This window comes from Coregonus lavaretus (assembly GCF_964263955.1).
Source record: "Coregonus lavaretus genome assembly, chromosome: 19".
Taxonomy (NCBI): Eukaryota; Metazoa; Chordata; class Actinopteri; order Salmoniformes; family Salmonidae; genus Coregonus; species Coregonus lavaretus.
Window position 1 is genome coordinate 26,231,239 of NC_140006.1, and position 15,488 is coordinate 26,246,726.

Consider the following 15,488-nt stretch of genomic DNA (forward strand, 5'->3'; position numbering starts at 1 on the left):
TGCAACCATACTTATCTCTTGAGTCCAAACAGACAAAACAGAATGTTAGTCTGTGTAAAAAAAAAAAAATCCTAGCTTGCTACAGAAACTTAGTGTGCATGCTAACTCAAATGAGCTGCTAAAGTAATGTTCGCTACCGTAGTTAGCTAACTTTGCATACTGTATAGATAGTTAAGTGTTACAGGAGTGGGTCGCAGTTCCGGAGCGACCCACTAGGTGTCATCCTCCGACAACCATAGGCACCTCCTCACTCACAGTCGGGACTAATTATCTGCCTATTGGTGTCACCTGTGTCTATCTGATTCACCTGTGTATTTATGCCCTCACTTCCCTGTGTTCCCTTGCTCAGTTTTCTCTGCTAGTTCTTTAATGTCAAGCAGTACGTATCAGTGTCGGATCACGTGACGGAGTTACAGGTACTCGAGAAGTGTTCTCCCTGTGTCGTGTTTTTCCAGTCAGATTTAGTATTAAGTATTGTTTGCTGTCAGCCTGTTTTTTGGAGACCTATGTGCTCCTCATTTGTTTTCATGAATAGTCCGTTATTTTTTATCCTGACTTTTGGACCACCAGTAAAGATCCTTGTTTCACCATCCTTGCCTATTGTCTATCCTGCACCGCACCTGGGTCACACCTCACACCAACCCTTACAGCTAAGTGAATTAAATATCACCAACTTGCTAACTTCATATTAGCTAGTTAGCTAGCTATCTTGATGTATTTATCGTTGTAACTAAATGCATTTGTAGCTAGGTAATTAGCTAGCTAAAAACCATGGAAGAGGGTGAAAGGATTAGCTAGCAGTTCCAGCTGTCAGAGAATGGAGAGGAGGCTACTCTGGATAGAGCAGGTACCTTTGTGTGAGGACATTATAAAAATATTATCCAGTCCCTAGTGAGAAAAACTGAGGACAGAGAGATATAGCAACATAATATTCAGGGCTGTCTAATTTTAGTATAATGCAGCCCGTTTCTTTGTAATGTTTTCTGTCCTCAGATAGAGAGCCGTGAAACCCTTTCTGCAGATGAAGAGGTCCTAATGAATTTCCCAAGATAATAAGGGTACATCCTTGTGTATGTGTACCTATGTGGGCAAATTTTGTGAACAAAAATACAGTTTAAAAGTCACATACAATGTATAAACCTATTACAACTGGAGCAGGCCAAACCTGCTGCATGTGCACCTTTCTGTTCCAGCCCAGCACTAACACACCTGATTCAATGAATCAAACCTAATTAATTAATAATCGAGTGTGCTATTGCTGGGCTGGAACGGAAGACTGCTCACCCAGTAGATCAGGGATCAGTGGAGTGAGGTTGGCCAACTCTGGTATTGACTTTTTTTTGTTCACCTGAAATTATGCTTTAGTAGTAATAGCCTACTTGTTACTAAAATGTCTAACCTCTACATATGAGTTAGCTTACTCATACACTTTGAAATGATATGAAATAGGGTTGATTCTTTGAAGTTAATTGTTTAAACTTGTTTTAATTGTTGATATGATGAGGATATGGGGCCATTTCATATGAGTGTGTAACTAGTTTAAAGTTAGTAGAGAGAAGTGGCTCTGGGTGACTAAGTCTGGGGTAGTAAATTCCACTCTGTGCAAGGAAGATAGTGGGGTTTATATTAGAATGATGTACGGAGGGAACGTCCTGCTTGGGGGTAAGAGGTCATGACATAGAAGGGGTAGTGCTCATTGATGATGGCCAGATGTGGTTGAAGAAATGTGTAACCAAGAGTATAAAAGCTGTGAGATTTGTGTGTGTGGGCAGTTCAACTGACAAGGGGGCAAGGCTATGTCCGTTTGTTAGATGAACCCACGGGCTCGTTATCAAATAAATACTTGGTAAAATCTCCACAGAATGTCTAAGTAAATTCTTGCATCTTGAACTACTCAATACCAGAAACTCATCATAACAGATTGCCGTCTAAAAGAACAGGATGCAGTGTACAGCCGAACTAACAGGTAAGCAGACTTTCATTTTTTTGATTATGTCAAACTCTGCTTATCTGTGGTAAGAACGTTAAAATTCTATATTTTAAGAGGGGGAAGATGAGTTGTATTGAGTTATGTAATGAGATGTAAGGAGTTAATAAAATTTGACGATAATAGGGTGCTATTATTCTAAACAGGGTTTGGTCTGAGTAAAGGACCAAACACAAAACAGAAGTAGTAGAGTAGGTTTTAACAACATTGGGTGTAGGCTCTTTTATTATGATAAGTTAGATTCGTGTCCTAAAGTAAGATAGATGGGTTATGTCAGTCCCGTGACGACAGGATAGACATTATTAGGTGCGAGGTTCAAGTCCTCAGCGGTAAACGTCTTTGGTAGACAAACGTAGAAAGATGCGAGGTTCAAGTCCTCAGTGATAAACGTCTTTGGTAGACGAACGTAGAAAGATGCGAGGTTCAGGTCCTCAGCGATAACATCTTGGTAGACGAACGTAGAAAGGTGCGAGGTTCAAGTCCTCAGCGAGGTTAGGGATAAATGTTAAAATCCCTGCTAGAAGGTTACAATTAAAATAAGCCGTAATTCTTTACGGGAGTAAGAGCAATATAGAGGAGAAGTACAAATTAAGGAGGGTCAACCTTCTGAGAGATAGAGTGCTGTAGTAACAAGAGAATAAGGCGTGTGAAGTTGCTCCAAACAGGAAGGAGAGAGAGAAAGCAATAAGTCATACGACAGAAAGAACCAGAGCAGAGATAAGTAAACCTGTTGTATTAGAGCACCAAAAGTCTAAATAAGCAAACAAAATTTTAATAACATCAGGGTGGAGATTTTAATGTAAGTATTTAATTACTAATAATTGCATGAACTAATAGGAATAATGAATGGCCAGCTTAGTAGACCGATATCTGGAAAAACAGTCACCATTAAGAGTAAAGCAGAGCTTCATTTAACTCGAAGTGAGAGACAGGAAATGACGAAATTATTACAGGCAAATCCGCAGTTAGAATAAGTATTTTGTAAAAGTAATGTAAAGTTAAGTAATTGAATGGGACAACATGGGCTATCTTATGAACAAAGAGCAGAAGGTAATTTGAATCTGAAGGCTGCATAATAAGTTCTAAAAATGGATTTGATAATGTGATATAAGTTTTGATAAGAAGTTACAATATATAACATAATTAATTCATAAAATATCAAGGAGAGGTATGGAGATTGTGAGGTTATTTTAGAGAGTAGTAGAAAGGTCTGTCTTTTCTGGACAGGCAGGGCAGTGTCCGGGAAATTACAGTCAATTTCTTTGGTTCCGCTGGTAAAATGTTTGAAGAAGTGATTTGTGTCGATTAAGAATGGTTAAAAAACACCACGAAGGGATTATTTGATGTGAGTACCTAGAAGTTTCTAACATTCTATATGGAGTTGTGACGATGTTGAAATAGTAATGAGAAAATCATAATTAGAGTGCCATGTCTGTATTAAACTTGCTCACCCAAAACGTAGACGTACGTCATGGGTGGGAGAGTAATTAATATGGGTTTTCTAAGTTTGTACCGTTATGGGATCATGTGATAGGAATAAACTGACCATAAGTAATGTGGTTATAGACGTAATGTATAATATAGTACAATGCTAATGTAGGGTTTCCATTGAAATAATTATCAGGGTAGAGCTAACGTAGTGAGGGAACTTCATTTTGTATCAGAGGGTAAGATGACAAACCATTGTAATTGAGCTATTTGTGGAATTTATTTGTAATTTCAATGGCATAGAGTAAAATCTGTATTTATGAGTGTAATTCAACTGATGGTATGTGTTGCTTGAAAGGATACTACAGAGGATTTGGTTTGGTTATGTTGAATGGAAGATTTGTAGCGTGTTTTGGTTCAAATAGAAAGACTCACTTATTAAACAGGTATAGAGAGACGATTGCATGGTAGTTATTTATTTTTGCCGTTGACTAAGGGTTTTTCTAGATTAAACGATTGAGAATGGTGGCGTAATGTCTATAAATGAATTGGATATTGATAATATGGATAAATTCAAGTGTTTGGTGTTACTTCTAGCCTACTTAGAAAGGACATTTACCTAGATCTGATGTATTCTAATAATGGAGGATTGATGATAAACTGAACCAAACATGACGTTACTACAGCAATTTTTGATGGTTAATGTTGTTAAGTTAGCTTTTAAACCCTATGATAGAGGTAAATGTAGAACGTTGTTTGAGAATGTTATTTTTTTTTTACTAGTAAAAATGGAAGAATGTCCATGTTTTTTGTCTGCGGGTGTTAACGTTTGGGGCTTGCTGAAACGTGAGAGCGCTGTAAGGGACATTATGGGTTATGTTAGGTGTACAAGGATCAGTGGTTGCTGTGGAGAAGGAAGTCATAGGGGGTTGAATGTTTGGTGTGAAAGGGCTAGCTAGTTAGTGGTGAGAACTAGTGACGTATAGAGTGGTAACTTGCTATGTGACGTGGAAGTAGTTGTTTAACGTGCTGTGCAAGGATCGCAGATTTTGTGGAGCGATGGGTAATGGTGTTTCGATGGTAAATGTTGTCGATATGTGTAGAGGGTCCCTGGTTCGAGCCCAGGAAGGGACAGAAAGCAAATCTTTTACATTGATACTATTGACCTAGATTATTAGATGAATTGATAACATTACGTGAAAGGAATTGTCTTACCAGCACATAGCGAATAGTATAACATAGTAATTACAGTTGCATATCGTGAATAGTTTTATTTGTTTTGACTATAACTTTACAATAATTTGTAATCTGTTGAGGTAACGTTATATGGAAAGTTAGCAATAGAGAATAATAGATATTGTAGAGGGTTTACAAAGTAAGTAAGTTAATTTGGTGATGAGACATGTTGAATTTATGTTGAATTGGATTGTTTAATAAGACTGGTATTAAAATAATTATTTATATTTGGGTGAATGAAAATATGTTATTAGGTAGTAGTGCTTTGTGGAGAAAATGTACTAATTACATGATTTCGTAAAAGGGTGAAAGGAAGTAGTGATAGTTGGGCTATAATGACATATGTAGGAAGCATTGGGATGATATGAAGGACATATCTAGGTAGTTGAATATGGAACGTTATTTGTTATTTGATAATTGGTAATTATTATTATTAAATTCTATAGTTTGTTTAAACAACATTGAGTTATGGAGACAGTTCATTACTTCTAAAAACGATAATCTGTTTATGGTATGTTGAACAATGGGAGATAGTTTTTACTATTAGGCTGATGGAGTAAATAAACATTTTTTGTAAGTTATGAAGTTAGTAAACAATAGGTTGTTATTGTAAAACATAAATGCAACAGGTTGCAATGATTAAATTACTAGAAATGGGTTATAGGTTTATATTAGAAGGTGTAGCGAACTTAATGAAACGTGATATTATCTAGTGTCTTATGAGTGGGATTTTATTTTATTTTTTCAGGATTGTTGGAAGTCTCCTATAGCATTATGTTAAGGGGAGAGTAGGAGACAACGTATCAAACAATTTTTAAATAGATGCCTGGGATAAAATATAATGTCTTACTTAAGCGGAGTACGTGATTGTATTGGCTAATGAATGAAATATGACATTTACAGGGGTGACAGGAACAATAGAAGGGGAAACAGATATTTCCTATGTTGTTGATCAAGTAAACAATAATGGATCATTTGATATGGGATCACATGGAGCAGATTTAGGGGTTCAATAATAATTGTGAGAATTAAAGAGGATATGATCTGAAGGGTAATCAATTAAACATAATCATTGTATACTCGAGGAATTTTGAGTGATTTTATATAATCTTTTTATGGAGTAGTTATGAGGAATTAGATTGATACAAACGATTATTGATGAGATAGGACTGTGTATATCTGTATCATGTTTTGTGTGTACTTAGTATCTTTGGATTATTGATTGTAATTGAATGTTAACAAAATGTATAATTTCTCTTCCAGGAGAAAGGGGATTTCCTTATCTCATTGGAATGTTGCCCAGGGCTAGGGGGAGCAGTTTAGTGAAGTTAGGCAGTATTAGGTCGGAAAAGGAAGCTACCAAATTAAGTAAGGCCTGGCTATTTTTGTTTGTTGTTTTTCAATTGGGTTTTTCAAATAAAACACAACACACCTAGTATGATGTTTATAAAGGGTTGTTATTTTGATTTTAGGGGGGTTTCAACAGGTCAAAGGTGATAAGTCTTAAAGGAGCACACACAGTGAACTTTATGGAGTTTTATTCTTTATTTATTTTTTGACTGAGTTTTGGGTAAACACATGATTTCTTATGAGAAGAAATGTCATGATGACTTAATGTACACTTGGGATAAGTAACATTTATGAAATGTTTTGAATGTTTGCAATGTTTAGTATACTATAGGATGGAACATTTCATTGAATCATTTCAATGACCTCTGAACTCTGTTTTGACTTTCTAGTGTGACTTTATCACCCACACTGGTAATTCTAAAGACAATGAGAAGAGGACTTTAAGATAGTTTATTTTACCGAGTTGAGGGTAATTTATAATACTGAAAATTGTGAAGAAGTTTATAATGCTAGTCAATTGTAATAATCTTGGATTACTTTACGGGATAGAAGTAAGTTTAGGTATTATCAAATGTTGTCATTTTAATTCAGGCAATGTTGGTGTTTTGTTTTTGAAAGCATGAATCACGTTATGACTCATGTGTTCAGAAAAGGGGGTAGTAATGATGGTAAGAGGATTTATTGGTACATTTGCATATTGTAGTAAGAATATGAGCAGTAGTAATTAATGTGTTATGGGTTAGATTAAATGTTTTAGGTGAAAGTGTATTTGTGGTATAAGGTAGAATGTAGTGGAGGCATGTCTATGGAAACCAGTGAATATAACAAGATGCAAGAATGTGCACTTCTTAATAGAGGCTTTTCCTGACTGATTGATAAGTGGACTGTGTAAAGTAGCATACTGTGTCTCAACTAACAATGTTATGCAGACTTTCTTTCAAAAAGGTGAAGGCAACTCTGCCAACATGAAAGGAGAATCTGGGCATTTTCTGTGCATGGGTGACTATGTGGCAGTGGAGGACTATAGAAGTCAGAGCTGGACAGAATCTAGAAGGAGTGGTTAGTACTAGGTGTTGCTGGCTACCTCAATGGAGGGGACAGTAGAAGAGAGATTTGTGAATATATTTGTTCCACTGTAGGAGTGTTAAAATCAGAGGAGGAAGATGGAACTGCCACTGTGGAGCATTGTTTTTGTTTTTGTGTTTATGTCTGTGTTTCGTTGCAGCAGTGAATCTTGAATCCATATTGGTGCGATGCAAGAAGGATGCAACACAGAGTGATGTGAACAGAAAATGGGAAGTATATTAGAAATTGGTATTATGAATAATTGTTAAAACATAATATTTTGTCATATGGTCAATGTTTGTATGGATTTATTGGATTAGAAATGTAATCAATTAAACTGTTATGTTTGTCTTCTAGTGAGATAAATACAGATGGTGTCTTGATGCATGTTAGGGATAATTTGGACTAGCATGGTGTGAACCTAAATAAATAAAAGTAACAAAATGATGAACCGGCTGAAGATGAATATTAGAGGCGTTGAAGATGTTTTTGTAAAATACCACTTCTACATGCAACTGGTCTACAACAACCAATCGAAGATATCAAAGGATTTTCGCATGTTTTTATATTGAAGGAGTGGGAAAGGAGTCCACCATTGAGTGAGAATGGAGAGATATATGTTCAAATGCAAAAAAAAATAATGATGTGGGCATAATGGTTGGCAAATGGACAAGACAGTGAGGTTGTTGAGTTGGTGGTGACTCGAATGAGACATTGTAGTGGTGACATTGTCATGGGCAAGTCATTTTGAAATGTGCAGAGGTCTGAAGAACATAATGAAGAGACGCCAGAAGATTAAAGTGCCGGGAGAAAGAGGGGTTGCTTAGCTGTGTTGATAATAAAATGTGATTTATCTAAATTTGCTAATTTGGGTAGTAGGTATATACACTGCTAAATTAATAGTATTAAGAATGCATTGAGATAATGATCTGTAGTTATTATCAGGATGAGGAAAGTCATAATAGAATTATGTATGTTTATAATGTATGTTAATATAAGTGTCAATTATGACAGTTGTAATGGGTGATAAAGTTGAGGGTTTAATTTTCATTGATAAGGATAAAGTGAATCAATAACAATTGTCATTTTAAATTTGGTTGGTTATAATTTATAACATGAATGAGTGATTTAAGTGAATCATTAGTATGTATTAGTAAAATTATTTTCAAAATGAAGGATATTGATTGTTCAATTGAGAAATGTTTTATATAAATATTATGGGTTAAAACACTGATACATTATGGTAATGTCTTAGGATACACTTATATAATTTATTTTGAGTAGACATTGTTGAATTATACTGTTTGAAACATGGAAGTTAATGTGAGGATTGTGAATGAAATCATGAATATGTTGATTAATTGAGTTAACGTATTAGCATATTAGTCATTATATACATTTGAAGCATTGGGTGATATTGATATGGTTGTTTAGAGTGGTACATACAGTGGTGTGAAAAAGTGTTTGCCCCCTTCCTGATTTGTTATTTGTTTGCATGTTTGTCAATCTTAAATGTTTCAGATCATCAAACAAATGTAAATATTATTCAAAAATAACACAAGTAAACACAAAATGCAGTTTTGAAATGAAGGTTGTTATTATTAAGGGAAAACAAAATCCAAACCTACATCGCCCTGTGTGAAAAAGTGTTTGCCCCCCCCCCCTGTTATAACACAACTAAACTGTGGTTTATCATAACTGAGTTCAATTCCTCTAGCCACACCCAGGCCTGATTACTGCCACACCTGTTCTCAATCAAGTAATCACTTAAATAGGACCTGCCTGACAAAGTAAAGTAGACCAAAAGATCCTCAAAATCTAGACATCATGCCGAGATCCAAAGAAATTCAGGAACAAATGAGAAAGAAAGTAATTGAGATCCATCAGTCTGGAAAAGGTTATAAAACCATTTCTAAAGCTTTGGGACTGCAGCGAACCACAGTGAGAGCAATTATCCACAAATGGCGAAAACATGGAACAGTGGTGAACCTTCCCAGGAGTGGCCAGCCGACCAAAATTACCCCAAGAGCGCAGCGACGACTCATCCAAGAGGTCACAAAAGACCCCACAACAACATCCAAAGAGCTGCAGGCCTCACTTGCCTCAGTTAAGGTCAGTGTTCATGACTCCACCATAAGAAAGAGACTGGGCAAAAATGGCCTGCATGGCAGAGTTCCAAGACGAAAACCACTGCTGAGCAAAAATAACATTAAGGCTCGTCTCATTTTTGCCAGAAAACATCTTGATGATCCCCAAGACCTTTGGGAAAATAATCTTTGGACTGACGAGACAAAAGTTGAACTTTTTGGAAGGTGTGTGTCCCATTACATCTGGTGTAAAAGTAACACCGCATTTCAGAAAAAGAACATCATACCAACAGTAAAATATGGTGGTGGTAGTGTGATGGTCTGGGCCTGTTTAGCTGCTTCAGAACCTGGCAGACTTGCTGTGATAAATGGAACCATGAATTCTGCTGTCTACCAAAAAGTCCTGAAGAAGAATGTCCGGCCATCTGTTCGTGACCTCAAGCTGAAGTGAACTTGGGTTCTGCAGCAGGACAATGATCCAAAACACACCAGCAAGTCCACCTCTGAATGGCTGAAGAAAAACAAAATGAAGACTTTGGAGTGGCCTAGTCAAAGTCCTGACCTGAATCCTATTGAGATGCTGTGGCATGACCTTAAAAAGGCAGTTCATGCTCGAAAACCCTCCAATGTGGCTGAATTACAACAATTCTGAGTGGGCCAAAATTCCTCCACAGCGCTGTAAAAGACTAATTGCAAGTTATCGCAAACGCTTGATTGCAGTTGTTGCTGCTAAGGGTGGCCCAACCAGTTATTAGGTTGTAGGGGGCAATCACTTTTTCACACAGGGCCATGTGGGTTTCGATTTTGTTTTCCCTTAATAATAACAACCTTCATTTCAAAACTGCATTTTGTGTTTACTTGTGTTATCTTTGACTAATATTTAAATTTGTTTGATGATCTGAAACATTTAAGTGTGACAAACATGCAAACAAATAAGAAATCAGGAAGGGGGCAAACACTTTTCCACACCACTGTATGTACGTTGATAGGCAATTACTTAATTGGTTCCTATCATGGGGTTATGATATTTTCATGTGATCTGATTTTGGTGGAATTCTTAAAGCATGAATAGTTTAGGGATGTAATGATTTAACAGGGAGTGAAAATAGAGTGTTATAATGTCCATCTATTTCAGGAATAATAGGAGAACAAAGTCGGAGTTGAACATTGCATCTTTTAACAATCATGGGTTTTTAAGCAATTGGGTCGGAGATGTTACTCATTAGATTATGTAAGGGATAATCACATAGAATTGGATGCTATTATAGTAGATAAAGAAGGAATGTATGTGATTATATGGGGGATACATGTTGGACATTAAGATTAGGAAGGTATTGGGAATTTAAATAAAGCTATGGGAAATATTAGAGACATATAGGAAGGTATTAGGAGTATGAATAGAGATGTATCAGTCAGTATAAATGCAAGGAGAGAAAGGATAAATTATTCATCTATATGTTATTCCAGGTTAGAGTACATTAATAATGTTGATAATTGATAATGTTGAATGAGGAATGTTAAGTTGGAAATGTATAAAGTGGATTGAGGTTTACAGGATTAAAGATGTGGAAAGAAGACTATCTCAGTAGATCAGATAGCGCTCCAAGTGACCAGTGACAAGCTTGGGTTTCATCTGTATGAAGATGGATGAAGAAGATTGAAGTTATTTTATTTTGATATATTCATTTGAATATATTGTAATATCCATGTAACTTAGTAATGGTCATGGATCTTTGTATTTGTGGGGATGATGTCATGATGGTCACAATTTATTTCTATGGATGTTTTTCTTGGTAGCATGTCTAAGATGATGGGTCAGTTATCTAGCATAGTTAAGAATCTAATCATATATGTATACTACTGATGAACATTTGATTTTATGTGAGTTTTATGTGAAGCGTTGGGGGTTAAGTAATGTTATATTTAATGAATTGTTACTTACCATAGACATTTTTTTTTTATGGGGCCATTTCATGAGTGTGTAACTAGTTTAAAGTTAGTAGAGAGAAGTGGTTCTGGGTGACTCTAAGTCTGGGGTAGTAAATTCCAATCTGTCCAAGGAAGATAGTGGGGTTTATATTAGAATGATGTACGGAGGGAACGTCCTGCATGGGGGTAAGAGGTCATGACATAGAAGGGGTAGTGCTCATTGATGATGGCCAGATGTGGTTGAAGAAATGTGTAACCAAGAGTATAAAAGATGTGAGATTTGTGTGTGTGGCCAGTTCAACTGACAAGGGGGCAAGGCTATGTCCGTTTGTTAGATGAACCCACGGGCTCGTGATCAAATAAATACTTGGTAAAATCTCCACAGAATGTCTAAGTAAATTATTGCATCTTGAACTTCTCAATACCAGAAAATCACCATAACAATTGTTAACTTACTATTATTCAAGATAAACTAGTGTTGATGTTGATTAATCGCAGATCACAATCCTGCAATAAAGAGGGGAAGGGAATCTTTCTCTAATTTGTGTGTTTCTGTGTTGTATTTTCAAATGAACATTACCTTTTTGTTCAGTCAAAAGCTCTCCAATTAGTTTTATTTGATTGTCACAATATTTTCAGGATATCAGCCATGTGAACCCATTTTGCAGCTGATAATAGCATGCAACACCAATGGAGCCATAGGCCTACAACAGTGGTTCCCAACTCCAGTCCTTGAGTACCCCCAACAGCACAAATTTTGTTGTAACCCCGGATAAACATACCTGATTCAACTCATTTAGGGCCTGATGAGGGAATGTATGTGATTACGGGAGGTGGCGATGGGGAGAGGTTGTGTTTCTTTAAGAGGGAGGTAAGCATGGCTTCTTCTTTATATGGTGTCGAGTAAAGCTTAAACCATGTATTTAGATTGTAGGTAGGTATTGTAGTTACAGTGAGGGAAAAAAGTATTTGATCCCCTGCTGACTTTGTACGTTTGCCCAATGACAAAGACATGATCAGTCTATAATTGTAATGGTAGGTTTATTTGAACAGTGAGAGACAGAATAACAACAAAAAAATCCAGAAAAACGCATGTCAAAAATGTTATAAATTGATTTGCATTTTAATGAGGGAAATAAGTATTTGACCCCTCTGCAAAACATGACTTAGTACTTGGTGGCAAAACCCTTGTTGGCAATCACAGAGGTCAGACGTTTCTTGTAGTTGGCCACCAGGTTTGCACACATCTCAGGAGGGATTTTGTTCCACTCCTCTTTGCAGATCTTCTCCAAGTCATTAAGGTTTCGAGGCTGACGTTTGGCAACTCGAACCTTCAGCTCCCTCCACAGATTTTCTATGGGATCAAGGTCTGGAGACTGGCTAGGCCACTCCAGGACCTTAATGTGCTTCTTCTTGAGCCACTCCTTTGTTGCCTTGGCCGTGTGTTTTGGGTCATTGTTATGCTGGAATACCCATCCACGACCCATTTTCAATGCCCTGGCTGAGGGAAGGAGGTTCTCACCCAAGATTTGACGGTACATGGCCCCGTCCATCGTCCCTTTGATGCGGTGAAATTGTCCTGTCCCCTTAGCAGAAAAACACCCCCAAAGCATAATGTTTACACCTCCATGTTTGACGGAGGGGATGGTGTTCTTGGGGTCATAGGCAGCCTTCCTCCTCCTCCAAACACGGCGAGTTGAGTTGATGCCAAAGAGCTCAATTTTGGTCTCATCTGACCACAACACTTTCACCCAGTTCTCCTCTGAATCATTCAGATGTTCATTGGCAGACTTCAGATGGCCCTGTATATGTGCTTTCTTGAGCAGGGGGACCTTGCGGCCGCTGCATGATTTCAGTCCTTCACGGCGTAGTGTGTTACGAATTGTTTTCTTGGTGACTATGGTCCCAGCTGCCTTGAGATCATTGACAAGATCCTCCCGTGTAGTTCTGGGCTGATTCCTCACCGTTCTCATGATCATTGCAACTCCACGAGGTGAGATCTTGCATGGAGCACCAGGCCGAGGGAGATTGACAGTTCTTTTGTGTTTCTTCCATTTGCGAATAATCGCACCAACTGTTGTCACCTTCTCACCAAGCTGCTTGGCGATGGTCTTGTAGCCCATTCCAGCCTTGTGTAGGTCTACAATCTTGTCCCTGACATCCTTGGAGAGCTCTTTGGTCTTGGCCATGGTGGAGAGTTTGGAATCTGATTGATTGATTGCTTCTGTGGACAGGTGTCTTTTGTACAGGTAACAAACTGAGATTAGGAGCACTCCCTTTAAGAGTGTGCTCCTAATCTCAGCTCGTTACCTGTATAAAAGACACCTGGGAGCCAGAAATCTTTCTGATTGAGAGGGGGTCAAATACTTATTTCCCTCATTAAAATGCAAATCAATTTATAACATTTTTGACATGTGTTTTTCTGGATTTTTTTGTTGTTATTCTGTCTCTCACTGTTCAAATAAACCTACCATTAAAATGATATACTGATAATTTCTTTGTCAGTGGGCAAACGTACAAAATCAGCAGGGGATCAAATACTTTTTTCCCTCACTGTAGGTATTGTAGGTAGTTTATCTAGGTAGTTATTGTAGGTAATTATTGTAGGTAAGTATTGTATTCGGCTGAGCCCGGTGAACCATGAGGCTAGCTAACCCACTAGCTAGCGGGTAGCTACTGGTAACTATTAGCAACTGTGGATAGTTGTTTCCAATGTTATTTCACGCTTAAGAGTACCTGTAATTATGCCAGCTAGCTACCTACCATTCAGCTGTTTTTCTAACCTCATTATCTGAAGCGTTAACATTAGGTAGTTAGTAGCTACTGTACTCGAAATGTAGCTAGCTTGTTGCTACCTGGATAGCTAACTAAACAATAGCTGGAACGACCTAGCTGTAATGTTTGGAGACGCTTTATCTCCGTTGGGACAGACGCGAACTGGCTAAATCGATTCAGTAGCTAGCTTTACACTTAACTGGCTAACAGTAGCTACTAAGGGTAAGTTATAACCTACATTTATTTTTATTTTATTTTTACATACTGGTAACCAGAGTCGTACAAAAGGAATTCAAGACATGGGTGACTAGTTAACGTTAGCTTGGCTCTCTCTGTGTGTTTCATACCACGGGAGGAGGGGTTGGTTCATTGACAGAGAGCAATGGCTAGCTAATATGCTAACTATTCTAGCTAGCTAACTAACTGGCTGAATAAGTTGACGACGTACTCACTCAAACTGTATTGGTGCTAAACCGTGTTATTGGAAGCTAGCATGCTAGTTAGCTATGGCATCATAGGATACGGTGCCCTGGGCGGTTTTCATGGAAGAATACTGTACCAAGTTAGCTAGCTGAATAAACTAAGTTAGAGTCTATTCCTAGAAAACATTGAACTGCTGTAGTTTACAACAATTATTATGTCTAAAGTGGAAGTTGGGAGAGTTATATTTGAGTGTTTCAGTGAAACGTAAGTGAGGGAGGCCCCGCTCTCTCGCTTTCCCAGATGTTTAGTCAATTTCATTCCGATCTCCTTTGCATTATTGTAGCCTTTTCTGTAGCCTGTCAACTATTTGTCTGTCTATCCCTGTTCTCTCCTCTCTGCACAAGCCATACAAACGCTTCACACTGCGTGGCTGCTGCCATTCTAATCTGGTGGTCCCTGCGCGCACGACCCACGTGGAGTTCCAGGTCTCCGGCAGCCTCTGGAACTGCCATTCTGCGGCCAACAAGGCAGAGTTCATCTCAGCCTATGCTACCCTCCAGTCCCTCGACTTCTTGGCGCTGACAGAAACATGGTTTACCACAGAAAACACTGCTAATCCTACTGCTCTTTCCTCGTCTGATCATGTGTTCTCGCATACCCGAGAGCATCTGGTCAGCGCGGCGGTGGCACAAGAATCCTCATCTCTCCCAAGTGGACATTCTCTCTTTTCCCCCTGACCCATCTGTATATCTCCTCATTTGAATTCCATGCTGTCACAGTCACTAGCCCATTCAAGCTTAACATCCTTATCATTTATCGCCCTCCAGGTTCCCTTGGAGAGTTCATCAATGAGCTTGATGCCTTGATAAGTTCCTTTCCTGAGGATGGCTCACCCCTCACATTTCTGGGTGACTTTAACCTCCCTATGTCTGCCTTTGACTCATTTCTCTCTGCCTCCTTCTTTCCACTCCTTTCCTCTTTTGACCTCACCCTCTCACCGTCCCCCCCTACTCACTAGGCAGGCAATATGCTTTACCTCATCTTTACTAGATGCTGTTCTTCTACTAATCTCACTGCAACTCCCCTCCAAGTCTCCGACCACTACTTTGTATCCTTTTCTCTCTCGCTCTCCTCCAACACTACTCACTCTGCCCCTACTCCGATGGTAATGTGCCGCCGTCGCAACCTTCGCTCTCTCTCTCCCGCTA